We start from the raw sequence: 21781 nt of genomic DNA, 5'->3' as shown, positions 1-21781 counted from the left end.
TCATCAATATTACGGCCAACGCTGACCTTCCTTTTAATTTAACATATATGGTCGATGAGCATAAAACACTCCATGGAGTCGCCAGTCAAAATATGTTTGGTTTTTCCATATCACTAGGATGTGTTGGACGGTACTATCATAGACGGTCGTACCTATAAACGACTGCGAACTCTGCATTGAATGAAGGAGCTGTATTCTGCATTCCACGAGTCACAAGTGTCCCATTTTATGCTTCCCTACAATACTTGCGGATACCTCTGACCTTTATCCCAATTGACTCTAAACTGCATTTTACCTGGTCGTCCCATTCATTTAGATTTGAACCTAACGATGCTTTGGGTATCGGAAAAGTTAGTGAGACGAATTGTAAGCAAGCTAGTTTGAGCCATAACTGGAAGATGTTGCGTCACAATGTTACAGACGTCGATCTCTCTGTGTCTGGCAGGCTGGGCGGGGTCGTTCTTCCTAACGGACTTCCTTCACGAGCTGCCGACGCCCGCCACGGGCCCTCAGTTCGACACCTCCGTGCCGGACAACCTGACGTCGCTCGTGGGCAAGGAGGCGGAGCTCAACTGCCGCGTCAAGAACCTCGGCAACAGGACGGTGAGTCCACCCCATTTACATACCGTCACACATATAGTTTAATTCTAGAGACTGTCGTTTGGACACTCTACAATGCATAACTATATAAACAGAACTACATCTCTACAACTGCAGTTAGTGATGCGACATTGCCGGCCGAAGTGGCCGTGCGGTTAAAGGCGCTGCAGTCTGGAACCGCAAGACCGCTACGGTCGCAGGTTCGAATCCTGCCTCGGGCATTGATGTTTGTGATGTCCTTAGGTTAGTTAGGTTTAACTAGTTCTAAGTTCTAGGGGACTAATGACCTCAGCAGTTGAGTCCCATAGTGCTCAGAGCCATTTGAACCATTTTTTGATGCGACATTAGCAGTATTTATATCCAGATTTCACACATACTAACAAGCAGTGCTTTCTTTCTTCGTCTGCACACTGCTATTGTTCTCCTGCTACTATTTCGCTCTGTCGTATGTTGTCGTTTGGATACATTCAAAACAATTTCAACCCTACCATTTTTTTGTAACTGAAGGTGGAAGGGGGAGACAGGACAGGAAAAGGAAGCAACTAATGATATCAGCTGCATCCTTCCCCCCACCCCCCACCCCCCCCCCCCCCCACCCCCCATCCCTCAGTTACAAAATATGCACGGTGAGGTACTAACTATTGCCACCTAACCACCAGAAATATGATAGGATGTGGGACGAAAGTTGCATGGGACAACGGGGCCCATAATATGACGTTGGTTTTTTTGTTGCTAGGTGGGGTGGCGTCAGAGATATGGTCAACTTTGTTTCCTTTTTTCTTTCAAATGAGATGCTGTAGTTTCTTACTTATTTTTTGATAGCGGCTATCGAGGCGAATCCAATGATGTGTAACAGTAACGTCTTTGAAGGTCAACGTAGGTCACAAGGATGGCATGAACCTCCATTTACAGAAGGTGTTCGAAGTGATGATTCCTTATCACATGGGCACTTATCGAAGCACATGCTCTGACAATTCTCTCTCGCATATCTTGAGGTGTAGCTGGAACGCCTTTGAAAACAATGTCTTTTACGAATCCCCACGAGAAAAAATCCAGAGCCATCAAGTCTGGCGAACGAGTCGGCCACGACCCATCTCCTCCGCGTCCATTCCAACTATTTGGGAATTGTCTCTGTGACTCATTTCTAGCCAACAGCGAAAAACGTGCCGGACACTCAGCGCATTAATACCACATTTTGTTTATGTTCCTAAAGGTATTTCTTCCAATAAGAGACCTAATGTTTCTTTCAAAATGGTTCAAATGGCTCTGAGCACTATGGGACGTAACTTCTGAGGTCATCAGTCCCCTAGAATGTAGAACTACTTAAACCTAACTAACCTAAGGACATCACACACGTCCATGCCCGAGGCAGGATTCGAACCTGCGACCGCAGTGGTCGCGCGTTTCCAGACTTTAGCCCCTAGATCCGCTCGGCCACTCCGGCCGGCATGTTTCTTCCAGAAATGTAGTGTACTTCCTACAATTAAGACTTCCTTCGATGAAACAGGGGCCTATAATGCTGTCCTCCAGAATCCCATACCGTACATTCACAGATCACGGTTTTTGGTGCGCAACTTGCCGCAGCCAACATGGATTTTCAGTTGCAAAATAATGCATTTTACGCAAATTAACATTTCCATGGTTCGTGAAAGCAGCCTCGTCAGTAAATATAATAAAATTAATACATTTGTCATCCCTCTGAAACTGAAGTTCAGCCCATCGGCGGAATTCAATGCGAGGCATACAATCCGTACCAGTTAATTCTCGGTAAAGACTGATATGGTAAGGATGATATTTATGGCTATGCACAACACGGACAACACTACCCCGGTTCATGCCAGATTCCGTTCCGATTTGACGCGAACTAAGATAATGATCTCGAACCACAGTGGCAAGAGTACCAATTTCCGTGTCCTCGTTAGTAACTTTCCTTTGCCCGATGTGTTTCCGATGCGTTAAAGATCTCGTTGTTCTCAATTTATCATACACATATTCAAATGTACGACGTGTGGGCTGAGTACGTTGAGGATAACTTTCAGCGTATAAGTCTCTAGCTTTCTCTGAATTTCGTTGGCATTCTCCGTAAACGAGAAGCATATAGACTTGCTCTTCGAAGGAATACATCATTCACATTCGCTGTATTCGACGATACTAGTCTTACCGTTCCTATTAGTGTTGTACTGCGAAATCCTCGAATGGCTTTTAAATGACACGTTAGGTAGATGCGCCGTATTCGGCGATTATTTACTACTTGCACTATATACGGGAGAGAATTATCAGCGCATTTGCTTCGATAAGTGCCGAAGTGATAAACAATACCACTCAAACCATGATTAGAAGATTGTAGCGCTGCATTGATACCAATGGCCATCACTTCGAACACCTTCTGTAAATGGTCGCTCATGCCACCTTTTTGACCTTCGTTGACCTTCAAAGACGTTACTGTTACACAACATTGGATTCGCCTTGATCTTGATAGACACTATTAAAAAATAAGTAAGAAACTACAGCATCTCATTTAAAAGAAAAAAAAACAAAGTTGACCATATCTCTGACGCAACCCCACCTAGCAACAAAAAACCAACGTCATATTACGGCCCCCGTTGTCCCATGCAACATTTGTCCCACAAACTTTTGAGCTACCAACATACTTTTGGAGTTATTATAGGTGGCAATAGTTGGTGACTCACCCTGTATAAACCAGTTGCGGTTCCCGCTTGGTGTCTGTTCTTCCGGACATGCCAAATGAAAATACACTACGCCTTTATATGATTCAAACATCGCGCCATTTGTTTATTATTTGAGTAGTGATGTGCTAGCACAATGGAAATGGGTGAGAGGTACTGTTATGAGTATTATTACTGCCAAAAAGAAATTTCCTTTTCGGCGGAATGTGCGCCGATTGGATTATTCCTGGAAGATGAAAGCTATGTGCCGGACAAGAATCGATTCCTGAAGCTTTGTCTTTCAAGGGCAATTGCTGCACCGACTGAGCCATCCGACGTGACGAACGCTCTGCTCTTACAGCTTAACTTCCGCCAGTACGACTTTCTTACCCTCCACGTTTCTCCAGCATACCTTGTAAGACTAGTACTATTGGAAGAAAGAAAATTTTGGATAAATGCCTAAACCTCTTGATGGGTGATTGTCCCTAGAATGAATTTCACTCTACAACGGAATGAGTTCTGGTATGAAACTTCCTGGCAGATGTATTGCAAAATAACGTTGTACTGTACAATTCATAATACGTTGGGTGCTTACACTGCTCCTGATATCCTGATGGCGTTGACTTATTGAAACAAAATTCGAAGTTCCATAGCTGTCAGTGGTATAAATCTTGGCGAACGTGACAAATGTGGAGGATCTGAAATCTGTTGTGAATAGTAGTAGCCAACAATAATATACCAAATTACTTCAATATTTCCACGTGCTGTGTGTTTTCCGCCAAGGTGTAGTGTTCACAGACGCTGGTTTGCGACCTTTGGTGTTACCAGTTAGATTCCGCCCTAACACAATCATTAATCACTTTAAGTCATGTCATGTGGAGGATTGTGGAACATGCGAATTTTCTGAAACATTCTCTGTGTGTACATGTTAAACGGGGTACTCTCAGTTCAGACAGGCAGTTCCGTTACGTCTGTGTGCCCAATAAACATGTTTTCATTGTGAAGTGTTACTTATTGTTGCCTTCTTTGCCCATGTTACCGATGCGTAAATGATTTTACATAATAATGTCGACTATTCAATACTGAGGTCCGATATCCTCAGATAATCGGTGTAGTAGGAGCCCAAGACCGGAAACCAGAATTCATCAGATAACATAAGCAAATTGGTAGTCGCACAAATTGAAACGTCTTGGTTTGTATCTTAAACTGCTGAATGCAACTAAATCTTCTTAAACTACTAAGTGAAATTGAACGTACAGTCTCATTGCTATTTTTTATCATTTCACTGACCTACAGAATTTTCCCTGACAGATACAACTCAAATCTATTCTGTTTATTTATTGCCCACAATATCCGCGCGCAACGCAATCGCATGGAAAATAATTAACACAAAATATCAGCCCTGAATTAGAAGAAATCCTAATATGAGCGCATACATTTCGTAAGTCACTTACCTCACAGAAAATCTTCATGACACGAACTACAGCAAATACAGCAAACAGCAACTACACCCAGCTAAATAAAAAGATTCTAACTACTGTAGACTCTAACTACTAATAGGCATGTGGTTAGCAAATGAAAGATTTTGTTGCAGAGCGAACAACGCATTTAGCAGATTTTACCTTAATCACGTGACATCCAGTTCCAAAAATTATGTAATCGTCAAAAATTCCATTTCCCAATCATTAGCAAATACATCAATTATCATTTTAGAATCCATTTCCCACCAACACTAAATCTCCATGAAGGACACACGTCCAGACCGTCCGCTCGCGCTAACACTGCCAACCTCCATCACTGCTAACTATTAAATGAGAACTGCCGGTCCGTCCAGCCACAGAGTCTCTTAGCGACGGCGCAGAGTGCTGTCAGTGATATTATTGCAGTCTATAGCGCTGCCAACATACAAACATATAAACAGGCTACTTACAAAATATACACAGTGATGAAATGCACCATGAGCAGATACTACTATTATATGAAATACATTAAATATTCTGAAAGCTGTAATAGCATATATCAGTTACGTGATGTGGAGCAGTAAGCTGGTATAGTGTGATTATAACGTATACAGTAACAAACGTTATTTTAAAAACAGCTTCTATTTCCTTTGATTGAGTAATGATAGTTGATACTCGAGAAAGAACGATGTTGCATGTATTTCGATGACAAGAAGTACTGTACACCACACTACTTTAATGTTGAGGGGCTGCTGGTAATAGGACAGTTGAGTCATAAAATTAAACATACATGGTGCTTTAATAATACACTGAGTTTTCAAGAATTTTTTTCTTTGTTATTCCGTGTCCTAGGGTAGGACTGAAATTGCTCACATTCTGGAGCTCGTCTCATTTCAACCAAGTCGTAACAAACTATGAGTGGTTTAGAATAAAGCGTTATCAATGGAGATCATATCGAAAGTATTACTGGTGCCAGCGAAGAGAATCCTCACAAACAGCCTGCTGCTTCTGTTCTTACAGTGTGATTCTATCCCAAACAGAAATATGATTTCATAGCAATTGTTTGTGTATTTGTTCTTGTGTGTGAGACAGTATCGCCACTGACTTGTTCGACTTGGGCATTGTGCCTCCTGCTATGCAATTAGCCATTACTGAAATCAGTGTGCGCATATGAATCCGATAGTATTACTAATGGGTTGGTTTGAAATTTCACGTAAAGTTTTATGTAGTTAAGCTCTTAAAATAATTTCTGTTTTCCATTTCATATTGCAACCCATACAACACTGAAGTATCAGAATTTTAGGTTGCGTGACGTTCTAGCAAATAATTGTTACGTGTGTACGCTGACGAGCCCAAATATTACGTATGATCACCTGTTTCATAGTGAGTAGGTCCACATATGGAACACAATACAGCGGCGATTCTGCATGATATGGTTTCAAGAAGTCCTTAGTCAGACTAATTTGACGGCTAAGACATCAGCGTGAGTTTACTGTCATGCTCTTCGAATCACTGTAGCACTGTTCTGGCCTTGTGACGTGAACAGTTATCCTGCTGGAAGGTGCCAACATCATCGTGGAAGACATCGCCCTTTAAGGATGCAGGCAGCTGCAATAAAGTTCGTGTAGTTCGCGGGCCTGGCTGTCGATGTTCGAGACACGACCATCGACCTACTGTTAACAAGGAACGTGATTTTTTGTAAACAACGACACTTTCATTGGCTTACCGTTCAGCCTCGATGGTTCTGTGTCTACTGCAGTCGTAATTAACTTTGTAGCTGCGTCAACTTGAAAAAACGCAGAGGTCGTCTGCTGCAAAGCTACTTGTACAACAATGTACCATAACGGTGTGCTCCAGGGCACTTACGCATGCACCGGAATTGTAAGATGTCATCAGAACTCCTATAGATCGCCGCCTACCCTACTTTACACAGCGGGAGAGCCTCCGAGTTCTGCGTTCTGTGATGAGGCGTGGACGTCCAACACCTTGCCGCCTACTCGTCGTTTCGCCGCCCTTCAGACACTTTTCGTAGATGCTCACAACAATACTGCACGAACACCTGACCAGCTTCACAGTTTGTGAGATATTTGTCCGCAGGCGCCGGGTCAGAACAATCTGAACCTTCTCAAAGCGATTTAGATTAGCCGATTACTCCATCTGCGGCCCATAACATCGCTGGAATGATTTCCCGCTCGTCTCTTCTCCACTTTTATACTTTTCTTAGCTTGTCACGTGACCGCCAACGTCACCAGGCGGCACTAAATCTGGCGGTGGGCAGTGGTCGTAATGTTTTGGCTGATTAGTGTAGTTGCTTCGTTGTTTATTTCACATGTAGAGGGTACCAAAAGTTGAGAACCTGTTTCCTCTCTCTCTCTCTCTCTCTCTCTCTCTCTCTCTCCCTGGAACAGTGCGAGCACTGCCTTCACTGAAATAGTGTCCAACGTTACCAGCCCAGATAATTTTTATCGCTGATGTGGCGGTGACGTTTGTATTATCTTCGATGGAGCAAGGGAAGTGGTCAAGGCGTTAGTAGAAGACTTTAACTGCATCCCAAAATGGAATTCACCCACGAATTGATTGATAAATGTAATATACCTAATTACTTAGATTTACAGGTGAAACTCAGTGGAGGTAGTACGTAATCGGATACATATCGGAAATCTACTACGAGCGACGTGTTGATCTTGTCACCCAATCCGTAAAAAAATCTTACTTTATTAAGGTAATGATTCATCGGGTTTGTGAACTGCCAATATATTAACCTCCACAGTGAAAGAGTAATCTAATCTTAGGTAAACAGCCGTACGTAACGGCTTTAAAGCGGTGGTAGTTGACGATTTATACTGGAAGAAGACTATGGCAAATGAAAACCTTTCGTAGGACTTAGCCAAACTCTTTCAAGAATACGATTGTAATTTTGTATATTCATAGGCTACTATGCTGCAGAATCATTATATTCGTAATGAACAACCATATAGAAACAAATTTAACCGTTCTTGGGTATATATCATTAACTGAAGTGAATGGGATGCGCCATACATTGGACACACACGTAATAAGTTCAATACCAGATTCTACAAACATTAGTTGTACATTCTAATGTTATTGGCAGGAAAATAGTAATAGCTGTTTCAAAATCGTAAATTCATTCTGCTGCGAAGAGATAACTGTTACGCTCCAGATAGTGACGTTTTACGTTATAGATTATACGTTGCCATTCATATATTTACCGATACCAAATCAAAATAAATTATATAGGTGTGACATGCTGTAGACAAAGGAAACCAATGTCTCATGTATAACTGTTTAGTACGTATTTTTGATGGATTTGTAAATGACAAGAATTTAGTCAGAACTCATTTGGTGAGAAGAGAAAAAGCAACTTTTCTCCAGCTACTGAATGCTACGCCATGAAAGTTACACGAAAAGTTAGTATCCGCCTCCGGATCCCATCGTCGTCTTAACGGTACCTGGGGAGCCATCAGAAACTCATTCCAAGTTCCCGAAGATCAGATTTTTTTTTATGATCAGTAGTAACTCCCACGTGAGGCAGTGTATGAAAGAGGGAAGATTACTGACAGTAATGGAGTGATTGATGGACTCTTACAACCTTTCGCATACCGTATAAAGTAATTTTTGCAGACGTGAAAAAGTAGTTTATCACCACTTTGTGTTTTATCATCTCGTTCCCTTTTACAAAGCGACCACATTAAATTTGGTACCGCTGTTCCAACAATAACACTTCTTACGTTAATATACAAGGTAAAATAAGTTTCGCATGAATTTGCAGTCAAAGCTTAAGCACTAATAAGTAAAAAACATTTCCATTTATCTCACATTTGATTTTACACAGTGCCGTCTCCTTCAGTTGTTTAATTTTCCACAGTTTTCATTTTCAGCTGACAATAATTTTGCTGTAGAACATCATCAGCTAAGAGAACCCGAGCGGAACGTCTAGTGTATCCACCGGCTCCACATACCAGTATTTCAGACACTGTGCCAGTTTGGACGACAAATATTTCCTCCAGTGTGAGATCTCCTCGGAGTGTCAGAATGCTGGCATAAGTATATTTTGTCATGTTTTACGTCAATAGATATGTAGTTCATCGAACGAACGTGAAATCACGCCAAAATATCACTGCCGATAGAAGGGAATGTCTGGAACTGTACAAGCAGTTGACACTGACAGATGTAAATAGAAGTTAGATAAAATTCGTATCACTAACGATGTTTTCAGTTAGTAATACGAGAAGTGTAAGATGAAACAATTACACATTTTTATTAGTTTCCAAGATTGATTTTTAACAATTTAAGCAGTTAATACTACACGAGTACTATTATTGTGTTCATTAATAATTTATGATCATTTTTCAACCAGCAAACATTAATAGAAACCTTAGAACGTTTCTACAATTTTCTGTCTTTTGATTTTGATAATTAATCTCTCATCTCAACTAATGAACCATCGTGTCTGACCAGCAAACATTTCTGCTTTGGCTTCTTCATACAGTTACAATTTCCATTTGTCTCTTACTAAATCTGTACTACGTCTTCTCAGATCCTGTTGAAGTCATTACTAAACAGTATCCAGTATATACCAGAGTGGGGTCGAAATTCTTGGTGAAATGCTATCAATGATAACATCCGATGACACTTCTATTCTCAGTGAATGTGAAGAAGAATTGCAGGATCTATTGACTGAAATTAAAAGTCTAATGAAGTACAGAGCATGGATTGACAGTAAATCGAACGAAGACGAAAGTAATGATAAATAGTAGAAATGAGAACAGCGAGGAACTTAACATTATGATTGATGGCCACGGCGTACATGAGCTTAAGGAACCATGGCCTTCAATTTGAGGAAGACAAAAAAAAAAAATGGTTCAAATGGCTCTGAGCACTATGGGACTTAACATCTGAGGTTGTCAGTCCCCTAGAACTTAGAAATACTTAAACCTAACTAACCTAAGGACATCACACACATCCATGCCCGAGGCGGGATTCGAACCTGCGACCGTAGCAGTCGCGCGGTTCCGGACTAAAGCGCCTAGAACCGCTCGGCCACCGGGGCCGGCTGAGGAAGACATTTCTGGGAATGTGCGTCTGCAGTACAGCACTGCAGAATACTGAGAGGTAGACTGTGGGGAAACCGGAATTGAAGAGAATCGAAGCATATGAGATCTGGTGCTACAGAAAAATGTTGACAATTAGGTGAGTTGGTCAAGGAAAGGGAAGACGTGTGCTCCTCAGAATTGGTGAGAAATGAAATGTATGGGGAACACTGAAAAGATGAAGGAACAGGATGACAGGACATGTGTTACGACTTCAGGGAATAATTGCCATAGTACTAGAGGGAGCAGTAGACGGTAAAAAACGTAGAGATTGGAATACATCCAGCAAGTAACTGAGGACGCCTGTTGCAAAGGTTGCTCTGACCTGAAAAGTTTGACACAGGAGAGGAATTAGAGGTGGGCCGCATCAAACCAGTCAGAAGACTGATGTCTACATAAAAGGAGAAAAAATCGGGTTCCTACTGCCATATGTGGTATTTCTTTCTGTCTCTTCAGTAGCCACTTTCGGATCTGAGATTTTTATTTCTTTCTTTCCATTTCTTCTTACTTACTACATGCTCTGCTGGCCGCGAAAGAACGTTTGTTTCACCCTTTTGTCTGCCCGTATAATATTCACATCCTAAAATGCTGAACTTGGTGCTGGAGTTAATTTGGTACAGCTTGATATTCCTAAATAAATTTTCAGAAGCCGAAATAAAAATCTTGTGTCCCGTATATTAAGATGCTTGCTTAATATGGGTGCAGTATACTTTTCCTGCCCAGAATATCATGAAGTGATAACGCCCCAGGTCACTTTTGACACTTAATCTCTGAATATGAAACATGAGATAGCATCTGTAGGGGACCGAAGGGAAGATCGTCTCATTCGCCTCACTCAGCACCAAATCAGGCAGTCTAACATTCCGGCATTAAGCATCGCAGTACTTGGTCACCAGGGGCTCAGGGTAAAGGGGCGATACTATCCAAAAGAAGCATCTACCGAATGGAATGAAAAGTCTACTGAAGTACAGAGTATGGATTGAGAGTAAATCGAAGGAGAGATAGCAGATTATGAGAACAACGAGGAACTTAACATCAGGATTGATGGGAGCACGTATATGAAATTAAGGTACAGTTTAAGTCAATTCTTTGCTTCACTTTGTATGTGTTGTCGTGTTAAAAGACAGAGCAGAAGGCAACCAGTAAGTCCCGGACGCCTAGGGATACTTGAAACAAGCACAGAAATTCCAATTGCAACAAGAAGGTTTATTGTTGGGAGATAGCTTTCCTGGCGACTCAACAGTGTAGACAATCAGTTGAAGTAGTTTGTAGTGGAGCTCACGAGAAAATACGACCTGGAAACCACTAAGGAACGCGCTGTCCATGGTGTCTATTCCCACAACATGAAACAGCGTGAGAGTGATGTTAGAGTTGTGCTGCAGCCTAGAGACTTCCCGACTGGAAAGATAGCAAATTTTGTCACTTTATGTGTAGTTATGCAGTGTCGCTCATTCATTGGGTGACGCTGCAAATAGAGCCTAACTACCACAAAGGCGATATGACCGGAAATTCAGCGTCCTGGAGTGGGGGACAATGAACAAAACTGTCGAGCATGGACAGCCTGGAGGTGAGAGAGTAAAACGTGAGTGATCAGAGGGGCAGTGAGCGGTCGATCAGTTAGAGGAGGACCCAGAAAGCCCTGAGAAGAAGTGGTGAGCCTTGTTCTAAACTCGCCTTCTGAAGGGATGATGGCCTATTGTCGACTAAGTTTTGGAATTTCAAGCCTGATCTCTGCACTCATCGCAATGTCTATCACCAATTTTCAACATTCTCATTTTCCATTCCATGTCAGATAAACTTCTTCCTTACTGCTGGAGTCTGTTAATCCAGATGTGTTTCGTATGAAACTGTATGACTCGGGAGTATATGCTGACTGAAGCGACGAAAGAAAATTTCTATCTAAGCCGGTATTAGAACCCTGGTCTCCTACTCAACAGGCAGATATGTGCTAACTAATATGCTACCCTGGCATAGTGGCATCTCTGCATAACAATTCCGCCTAAACACGAACAGCATTTCAGCGGCTCTCCATCTGCACTGGAATAACATCGCTGCATGGAACGAAACAGAGGATTTCGCCTGCAGCCCAGTCGTAGGTGCTTTAATCAAATGAAGCCATATGGCTCCGGAGTTTTCATGTCTCAAACATCTGTGATGTATACATGGTGACTCTTACTAACGTTTAAAAACCTCCTAAGTGGCGTAGCTAACGCTGAGACAAGTAATTTAATATAAGACACATGGGGTCGCAAATATGTATGACAAGTGTTAAAGGAAGGAAAAGAAAAATTCATAGTAGGAATTAAAATCCATGGAAAAGAAATAAAAACTCCGAGGTTTGCCGATGACATTGTAATTCTGTCAGAGACAGCAATGGACCTGGTAGAGCAGTTGAACGGAATGGACAGTGTCTTGAGAGTAGGATATAAGATAAACATCAACAAAAGCAAAACGAAGGTAATGGAATGTAGTCGAATTAAATCGGGTGATGCTGCGGGAATTAGATTAGGAAATGAGACGCTTAAAGTAGTAAAGGAGTTTCGCTATTTGGGGAGCAAAATAACTGATGATGGTCGAAGTAGAGTGGATATAAAATGTAGACTGGCGATGGCAAGGAAAGCGTTTCTGAATAAGAGAAATTTGTTAACATCGAGTATAGATTTAAGTGTCAGGAAGTCGTTTCTGAAAGTATTTGTATGGAGTGTAGCCATGTATGGAAGTGGAACGTGGACGATAAATAGTTTAGACAAGAAGAGAATAGAAGCTTTCTAAATGTGGTGCTACCCGAAGAATGCTAAAGATTAGTTGGGTAGATCGTGTAACTAATGAGGAGGTACTGAATATAATTGGAGAGAAGAGTAATTTGTGGCACAAGTTGACTAGAAGAAGGGATCGGTTGGTAGGGCATATTCTGAGGCATTAAGGGATCACCAATTTGGTATTGGAGGGCAGCGTGGAGGGAAAAAATCGTAGAGGGAAACCAAGAGATGAATACACTAAACAGATTCAGAAGGATGTAAGTTGCAGTAGGTACTGGGAGATGAAGAAGCTTGCACAGGATACAGTAGAATGGAGAGCTGCATCAAACCAGCCTCTGGACTGAAGACCACAACAACAACAAACATGTGAAGTCACCAGATGACGTACGTCACTAGATGTGCAGCGACTGAATCTTTCGGTTTGTCGCACCTGATTATCCCAATCCAAGTCAAACCATTTCCTCGAATGTAAACATTGTAGCGCTAAATCATCCCATCACGCCCAACCCCAACCACTGCACCTGCAGACTAAACGACGATAGCGGCTGTATTATGCCGCTCATGGCCCTAAGGGACCTTGAGGTTGTCATTACATTCCACAGAGACTTTTATCGTTTGACAATCACGTTATACTTTTACATTTTAATTTTTATTACTACGACATTTCTGTTTTACGAGGGCACTTTTGCTTTGACGTTTTAAACCGTGGTATGATTACATGTATTCCATATAACTTTTTATTCTGATGAAGATTGCCTAGTGCAATCAAAACCGTGGTCAATTGGCAAATTTTGTGCAACCTAAGTGGTCGTATATACGTTTCTGTAACCAAACAGAGTACGGTTTCTGGATCACAGCCAGTAAAATGTTTAAAATTTCTACTTCGGTTATATAATATTTCGGAAACAGTCACACAAATATCGAACGATACCATTGCGAGGTAGGAACAGGTCTTTCTACAGAGAATCGAGACGAAGCTGATGGAAGAAGAAAGTTATGAAATTTGCATGCAGAACAGTATTTATCATAAATTTCACCAATGACTTGCAGGTACTGTAGCATTCATGCGAAAGAGGTCACTGGATGAGTGGTCTGATTCCCTGCTAGCATAAGGGTAACAGCGAATCATAAACTGATGAATACGTAGCAACACGATAGCTTAAACTGCTCAATTACAGAGGTAATTTACGATCCGAAACGCATCAATAGGATTAAGAGCTTCATACCGTGGGGTGTGAGAAAACGAATGAATCTCAGCCAAGCGGTTGTACATAATTCAGCAATGTTTGTGTTACAATGACGTGCACATTTGTTAGTGCTTTGCATTATGTCGCACAACTCTGATAGCATTATACTTAAGAAGGGTCATACAATTAAGCTACAAATTTATCCAAGAAAGCGCTATGCTGTTGCGTGGCGTAAGAGAGTGATGTTAGTTCCGCACGTACTGATCTTTAACTGTCTACCGCGTGCACGAAACACATTCGCACTGTTAAATACGTTTTAGTTACTAGATTTTTTCTTTTGCAATGATGTAATAGTGTTTACTCCTTAAGCCAAAGGAAAGAACAGTGTTAAGTATTCCACCGAGTAGACGTCATTAACAGAGCACCACAGACCACAGACCATGCTAAAATTTTGACCTTGATGTACCCAACCTTGCCTTGACATGCTGAGGCCATAGAGCGCAGTTTGGAATCACAAGGAATAGAAATGGAATACCTTTGAAATGTACCCCATACGTAATGGAGTCCACCAAATTTCCATAGAACTTTGTTCGTTGTTATATGATGGACAACTGATGACCAGCTCAGGCTGCGGCAGGAGGGATATACCGGATCTGAATCCCTCAACGAGTCCCTCTCTCCCACTAACATATGTCTGTCAGTATGACGTGATAGATGATCGAAGCCCGAAGCAACTTCGAACCATTGAGTTCCACTGGAGACCCAGCACTGATGCGATGCCGATTCCCCACTGTCACAGAGTGGAGAAGTTGTGGCAGCCTCTTCACATCACAGCACCGAGGTAACCTGGCCACAGTCGTTGGCCAGATCAGAAGCAGGGTTTACTGATGACAGGGTCGAACCACACCTTCTGTTGGATGCTCAGTCATGAAGCTGCAAGCTAAAGTCACCCAATGTGACACAAAAAGAGATGTCAGCTGAAAAATATCGATTGTTGGAAGATGACTCCAACACTCTTGCAGCATCTTTGGATGCGACTGATTCCAGCAGCCTCATTCAACAGCAGGCACCAGACACTTTGGAACACACGCCTGCTCCTGGTGGTTCGGAAAACGAGGCACTTCATGTCTATCCCCTGAATTTGGCCACACATAAAAGTTGCCAGCTGCCACTTGTCTCCCAATCCTCTCCTGGTGGTTTGGCAGACAACGTGGAGGCATACACAGCACACACCGAAGCCCATGGCTGTTGTTTAGTCCTGAGGGCCCTCATAGTTTGGAAACTGTACTACCACTGTAGTGCATGTCATGCAGCCGAACAGATGCATACTGTCCAACCACGCCATGGACTTCCACCTGCACATTGCCCCATTACCATAGATGGCTCAATCCTCATGAGCAGTCATATCAGTGGCGTTCCCTCCACTGTCAAGCAGTGGAGGGTGGCACAGTATTTAACACTCTTGACTCGCACTCAGGAGGATGGTGGTTCAAACCCGTGTCTGGCCATCCTGATTTACGTTTTCTGTGATTTTCTAAATGGATTCAGATTAATACTGGGATGCTTCCTGTTAAAGGATGCGGCTGACTTCCTTCCCCATCCTTCCCTAATCCAATGGAACCAATAACCTAGCTGTTTGGTCTCTTCCACCAAACTAACTAATCAACCAACCACTGCCAAGACACATACTTTACAACATGAGAGCTGCAGGTTAGGACATTACCCCTCTCCAATGTCTGTCACTGCATGCATGCACTGATACACAACATGAACTCTTCGAAACATGCCTCTTACACCACAGGAATTAACATGGATATACTCTCTTCACCAGCCACTCTACCAGTCAACTGGATCAGACGTATATCCTGTGCAACCTCCGCACAGTGATTGGTGACGCAGAAATCTGGCCAACAGCCTTCACAGATCGTCTCATGTATGTCTGCACTGTCACCCTGCTCCATCAATTGACCCAATGCTGTAGGGGCCCTTGGACACTAAATGTCACCCGCCTTCATGAGGAAGCAAGTCGGCGAGAGGTTGCTGACATGGGCGCCATTGTCTAAGATGCCTGGCCTCTTACACATTAACATCACATTGGTGGCTAGGATTTGTCAGACATGCACTCAAAAGGACTGTGATGGTCTATGGATATGACAGAGTGAGTCAGTGAAGTGCGACATCACAATGTAACTACGCAGCGTTCTGCAAGCTCATGGCGGAACTGTCTTCCTCCATTTTCAGTTGGATATGCAATGCATCAAAGCCCATCCACTCCACATGACGGTTTACCAGTCAAAAGGCATCCGTGTCACGTCCAAGTCTATGCGAGAGTGCAAGACGATATTCCCCAAAAATGGCGTCAGTCTATCGCTTAGTCCACGAGAATAACCATTGCAAATGTGAGCTCATTACGGCGATCAACACGGAGGCCAGCGGGAGCTCTGTGACACAAATCAACATAACACTCACATTTGCTTGGTACTTCGAGACCTTTCGTGTAGAAGATAAGAGGAATGTTCGTGACAACGGAAAGGTGCTGCACTATTTGCCCATCCCTAGAGACTTGGCTCCAAGTGATAGGCCTGCTATTGTCCATTACAATCAACAAGTTGAAATCGGCTTTGAGGCAAGGATCTCCAAACAAATTGCAAGGGCTGGACTGCATACCATAGGAATTGTACCACTTACATTACACTTCACACACACACACACACACACACACACACACACACACACACACACACACACACACATATATATATATATATATATATATATATATATATATATATATACTGGAATGGAGCGTGTTGCAAATTAGTAGAAAAATAAAAAAAGACATGCAGGCCGTTAGGAGCAGTATTATGCTGTGCGAGACATCAGTCTGGGTGCACACAGGACTTGTGGAAGTAATCGAAGAGGTCGAAACTGTGGACTACGAAACCATTTTTGTGAACCGGCTGCTTTCCTTCACGCTTACTCTCTCCTCCAGCAGTAAAACGTACACGAATATCGGTGACACTCTTTCACTCCACTGCCAAAATAGCTACAAATCGTCCAATGCCATGCACCACGCAGATCGACGTTTCCGTGTAAACATGTAAGAGGACATGCGACACGAGCTGGTTGTGCAGCGGATGGAGAAATAAGTTGAGAAGGAAACTGGTGTGTAGGTTAAACGGTTTCAGCAGAATCTGAAGAGGACTGAATCTCTTACGTAAAGATGAAAGACTTCTCTTGAAGCGCTCCGTTTACTTGTGCTTTTATCACGAATTTTTTATGCTTGCGCAAATTTCAATATTTTACTCCATCATCAAAATGTGGCCACTGAAAGGAGGAAAAGTTTGTGATCACTAGATTGCGCCATTCTCATGGATTAATCCTGTTAAATAAGTCGGACTTCGATCAAACATTAGCTACATGGATCAAGTATTTCACTTACAAGTTTCACAGAAGCTGGCTTCCAGAAACAATTAAATACCCCTGCTGTTATTATTATCTGTCTCCAGCTCAAGATGTCGTGTGGAGGAGGGGTGTTGTCTACTAGCTGCTCCTCGTACTACCTTGTAGAAGAATAGCACCACTTTAAGAAGGACTTAAGTATAATGGGACAATGTTTTCGTAAATTTGGACCTCAACTGGACCCTAGGAAACAGGTAACACATATTTTCATCTGTGTAATATCGTATCCAATCTTGAATTGGACACAATTTTAGAGAGTGATTTCCTGGCTCGTAACAAACATTCACGTGCCCTAGAGTTATAACTGAAAGAACACTGTAAACTAAACTGCATCTAACAGAGAATACAGCTGAATTGCGGACAATAAATGAGATTAAGCAAACTTACAGCATACAACATGGGGTTCTGCAGCTCCGAACTTAACGATCACCTGTCCTTGATGTTGTCTACTTAGGTGCGGAATATTGCACCCTGTCTGCGTAGACAGAACCCGCACGAAGGCGGTAGATGCGCAACTAAATAAGAGGTTGCGGAGTTACTAGCAGCATTAAGTCCACTCCAGTATTCTAGTTAGTTACCCTGAACCACATTACACAACCTAACCTGAGAAGGAAGGCTCTAATCCCGAAGGAATGTAATCATGAGCTGCTGCAACAACCAATAGCTGCCAAAACCTGCGGCCTTATCTGCTATCCGGAGTAACAGACGCCGTTTCGGACATCCCTCACCAACAACAGCTACCGAACTGAAGGACCACAACTTCAGTCTCCATAGCAAGAAACCATATGAACTTGATATGACCCGCATGATACGGAGCACACTTAGCAGCATCTGTACTAGCCATGGAAGTGGATGTGAACTGTTACACAGTGGGTGGAAGATTACCACTACACAGCGCACCAGTGACGTTCCAAGAGAGACTATTGTATTGTTGGAGAGTGCTCCCGAAATTGGTACCCTGGAAATTCCTCGGACGTCTTGGACTCATCAGGCGTGATCAATTATGTAAATAATTTGTAGATTATATACATAATTTATTTGTGCTTCGAAAGTGATGCGCAAAGTTCCTTGCGATTAGTTATTGATATAATAATAATAATAATAATAATAATAATGATAATAGTACCAAGTATGTTTCGTCATTTCATTTCCGAGCTGGTTCAGCAAAAGTAATACAGTTTTCAAATGAAGAAGCAGTCTTTGTTACAAGTATTTGTTTTAAAATAGACGCTTTTCACGCCAGTGACGCATCTTCAGAATTTCCGTAAATTAACACTAACGTATGTGTTAATGTATTACATAAAGTTGTGACGACGAGCCTATCCAAACCCTGCTACGTAGCAACTGATTTATTAACTTTTGAAAGAACTTGCCATAGACTGAGTAAACCGCATAAGTCAAAACGTAAACATTTAATGGAGCGTAAGCGCTATCTTCAAATATAAAACTAGACCCCTCAAAGGTAAACATTTTTTTAAAAAATTCCGTCTAAAACAGATAGCCACTAGAGCCGACTTTCCGTATCTATGAGCACAAAGGGGCTAACCGGGAGTTATTTGACAGTTACACTCACCAAATCATGGAGAAAATCTGCGTGCGGATTGGCTTGCGACGAACAGTCATGTCGCAGAACAGTGAGCAGTAACTGCACTATGCAGGCTGCTGGCTGCGACATCGGGCTGCGTGCTGATATAACGTAAATGAACTGCTGACAATAAGCGCGAAGCAGCCATCGCCTATGCCTGGCATGTGGCCATCATTTGCATACTGAAAGATAATTAAAAACAATGGTACAAGATAGAAAAGTACACAGTTTCATTAAATTAATGGTTATTAAGTAACGCCTTTACAGATGTTACAACAAACATAAACTTGAAAATTAACTGAGTAGATACGAGGTCATAGTGGCGGCTGACAAACGGCAATCGTGCTGGTGATTACTTAGCCGTAGAGGAACGGGATACTGAAATGTTTGTAAGGCTGACACCATTGTGTCATAAACATACCGCTTTTATAGTTTAGCCAACGGCCTTACCGCATTCGTAATACAGGTTTCCGTCAGATCACCGATGCGCTGTCGGGCTGCCTAGCACTTGGATGGGTGACCATCCGGTCTGCCGAGAGCTGGAGGCAAGCGGGGTGCACTCAGCCATTATGAGGGAAACTGAGCAGCTACTTGATTGAGAAGTAGCGGCTCCGGCCTCGGAAACTCACATTCGGCCAGGAGAGCGGTGTGCTGGCCACAAGCCCCTCCATGTCCGCATCTGGTGACACCTATGGGCTGAGGATGACACGGCGGCCGGTCGGTACCGTTGGGCCTTCATGGCCTTTTCAGGCGGAGTTTAGTTTTTAGTTTAGTTATTATTATTTACTTTTGCGTGATATGCCTGTTCACCGCAAGCCGGTCCACGCCCCTGTTTTCTCTTTGAATTCGTGAGTGTTAGTGTCTAATAGTTCCCAGTTAGCTTCTTCGTCCCCATAGGCAAGGATAGTCCGTGCTAATAGTTATCTATTATAGGATGAATTTTTAAGAAAGTTTATTTACGTTTTAAAGCTTCTGGTTTTATGTTTGACGAGTGTGATTACTCTTAATTCAATGTTTACTATTTGACTAGTGCCGTTTACATTGCCCAAGGCAAGTTCCTCTTACAGGGTTTCGACAGGCCCTGGTCACAACTTTATGTAATAGACTCGTCATTTTCAATTTACAGACGTTCTATAGTTTCACCACTAGCGAGAGACCAGTCAATCTTAAAACAAATGCCTACAATGGAGACTGCCTTTTCATTTGAATAACCCTAAAAGTGGACCTATGGAACTATTGATATGTGATGAATATTTCTTGGGTTCCGGTCTCCCCAATAGATCTGTCCAGCAGATGAGTCAGTTAGGATCAGCGATCTAGTTGCTTACTACTACTCCAGATAAGTTGGATATTGCTGGAACCAACTGTCACTCTTCTTGTTTCTGAGTAATCAATGCGATACACAACCGATAAGTCATGTACAAGTCGAATGGAAACATTGACCAACGACTTCAAGAACATGATGCCCAGTTAATAACGTGAGTTATCTCGCATTATCGTGACACTGAAATGAAGGTATGAGGATTGATCAGCCATAGTGGTTTATCAGAATTCCCTTTTCCAATGGTTGTGGTATAATTCTATAAATTAAATGTCTATACATGCGAAAGACGTAGCTGAGAATCAAACCTTTCGTAACTGCAGCATTAAGGAGATGTTTAAAGTATTTCTAACTTCCCTGTTTTATTGCGTAATACCGATACAAGCAATTCTCGGGTACGCTGTTGATATGGAAACCGCCGATGTAGCCCTACAGGAAGTACTTACGAAGGACGTGGCCTAGGCGTTCAGTTAGTCAGTCAGGTGCAAAGTGCTCTCTGCAGTGCTGTAGAGTGAGGAACGAAGAGGCCTCTTTATACAGAGCGTGTACAGCAGCATGAGTAAAGTTACGAGGACCACTGCATCCATACAACGTTGTCATGGCAACGTTAGCACAAAGGTCCCGAAAAAAGAAACGCTCTTGGCTTGTACACGAAAGTCGCATAAACAGGATGAATAATTACTAAAGCGCACTGGTCCGCTCTTCTTACTGCACTGTGAACTTTCCTCGTTTCCTGCCGGGTAGAAGCGAGAGGAAGAGGGCTTGTAACTCTCGTCAGAGGCACCATTCGACTCGTATGATAGTGTCAGCCTTCTTTTCAGATACTGAGTAGGGTTTGAACTACTAGTTTAGAAATGTCAAACGCTGTTGTGCAGGGCAATATAAACATACACGAGTTAATTAACGGAAGTACATAACATTTAAAAAGATATTATAATATTCGCCTACCTATCCGTTACACACTGGGTTTCATGATACGCCCTACGCACCGTACACAAATGGCAGGTTTTATCAAATTTATGAGGCCACATCTTATTCACTTTCCTAGCATAACTGACTTAGGTTCGCTTCCCTTGCTTCTTCTAAACTTGTCTCGTAGAGTAGGACTGATAATATTTTTAAAAATATCGAAAATCCGATATATTGATATTTAAAACATTATCGATATTTCGACGGGAAAATATCGACGTACCGACCAAAAAATTGTATCGGCTGCACATTAAAAATATACTGCTATGTTAGAACTGAGTATTAAAGTGGTTATTTATTTATTATTACATGTTCTGTACATCAACAAGCTAACAGGCTCCTTATGCCCCTCAGAACTGGAATTGAAAAGGAAACGAAGCACGTTCACGCTTGGCGGTAATCACTTTGGTAACAAGGTAACTCCTTGCATGTGGCACGAAAAAAGGTTTCCGATGGGCCCGTCGTCCGGGTGGGTCACATATTGGATTTGTCTGGAACCCATCATGTCGACTTCCCTGTTTTTTCATTTCTGCAAACGCCAGCGACCTAGCAGCTGTAGTGTCGAAATTGCGTGATGAAGTTCAACGTAGCAGTTTCTGTCGGTAGCGCCGGGCGCCGATTCAATCAGCATTTCCCCTCATGTGTCTCCGCCCACACAAGG

General features: G+C 42.4%; 1 protein-coding gene across 1 annotated transcript in view; it reads left to right on the top strand.

Annotated features, from left to right (window-relative positions):
- The first annotated feature begins 477 nt into the window (after window positions 1-477).
- The window catches only part of LOC126457923 (zwei Ig domain protein zig-8-like), a 398061-nt gene continuing 376757 nt past the window's right edge, over window positions 478-21781 (top strand). The window contains exon 1 of the mRNA XM_050094621.1: window positions 478-603. The gene's annotated coding sequence lies outside the window, so the exon portion shown is untranslated. The remainder of the gene's footprint in view (window positions 604-21781) is intronic.

This window comes from Schistocerca serialis, chromosome 1 (assembly GCF_023864345.2).
Source record: "Schistocerca serialis cubense isolate TAMUIC-IGC-003099 chromosome 1, iqSchSeri2.2, whole genome shotgun sequence".
Classification (NCBI taxonomy): domain Eukaryota; kingdom Metazoa; phylum Arthropoda; class Insecta; order Orthoptera; family Acrididae; genus Schistocerca; species Schistocerca serialis.
This window is presented reverse-complemented; position numbering and strand designations above follow the sequence as displayed.